Source organism: Calidris pugnax, unplaced genomic scaffold (genome assembly GCF_001431845.1).
Source record: "Calidris pugnax isolate Ruff unplaced genomic scaffold, ASM143184v1 scaffold28, whole genome shotgun sequence".
Taxonomy (NCBI): domain Eukaryota; kingdom Metazoa; phylum Chordata; class Aves; order Charadriiformes; family Scolopacidae; genus Calidris; species Calidris pugnax.
Window position 1 is genome coordinate 20361192 of NW_015090842.1, and position 1173 is coordinate 20362364.

Genomic DNA, 1173 nt, shown 5'->3' on the forward strand with positions numbered 1-1173 from the left:
CTGCGGCCGACAGAGAACGAACCACTCAATTTTATCCCAGGCCAGTGGAAATTAGGCTACCGGGGAGTCACATCAGCAGTGCTGCTGCTCGCACTCTTAAAAACTCAGCACAAAGCGATGGCATCATCAGCCCCCGCAGAACAATACACAGAATGAAACTGCACTGCAGCCCGATCTCACAGAGCCCTGAATAAATCTGCAGCATCATGCAAAGGGGACACGTGCTGTGCACCTTCTGCTGGCCACTCAGTGAGTCACCGGGGTGAGCCCACCTGAGAGCGCCTGTGGGATGCCTGGGGACAGCAATGCCAGGTTTGTGAAGACATCTGAAGTGCTATTTTGGAATTGTCTTTTCCACCACATGTTTAGTGGTGGTTTGGGCAGTGATAGGTTAACAATTGGACTCAAGGAGGTCCCTTCCAACCTAAATGATTTTATGATTCTATGACTCCTGGACCCCATAGTCAATGTCCACAATAACATGAACTGTTCTCTCTTCCGACTGAGTCTGTATCCTGGTTCAATATCTAAAGGGTGGGTGTCAAGAGGATGAGGCCCAAACACTTGTCATGCAAAGGGGACACGTGTTGCGCACCTTCTGCTGGCCACTCAGTGAGTCACCGGGGTGAGCCCACCTGAGAGCGCCTGTGGGATGCCTGGGGACAGCAATGCCAGGTTTGTGAAGACATCTGAAGTGCTATTTTGGAATTGTCTTTTCCACCACATGTTTAGTGGTGGTTTGGGCAGTGATAGGTTAACAATTGGACTCAAGGATACTAAAGGGCCCTTCCAACCTTAATGATTTTATGATTCCATGACTCCTGGACCCCATAACATATCCACAATAACATGAACTGTTCTCTCTTCCGACTGAGTCTGTATCCTGGTTCAATATCTAAAGGGTGGGTGTCAAGAGGATGAGGCCCAAACACTTTTCAGTGGTGCCCTGGTGAGGTACACTGCGAAGAGCCAAGGGAGATGGCCAATGGGCTGGTGAGGCCACTCCAACAGGGAGATGTGCCTCAAGTGATACCATAAACCAGCAAGATAACAACTCTCTGAGGCTCAATTTGGAGTTTTAGAAAGGAGGCACTCTTCATTGCGGCACCGGGCGCACAGGAGATCACTCCTCCTAGAAGGAGGAGGTGCCTGGAGTGTGTGTGTGGAGGCGGG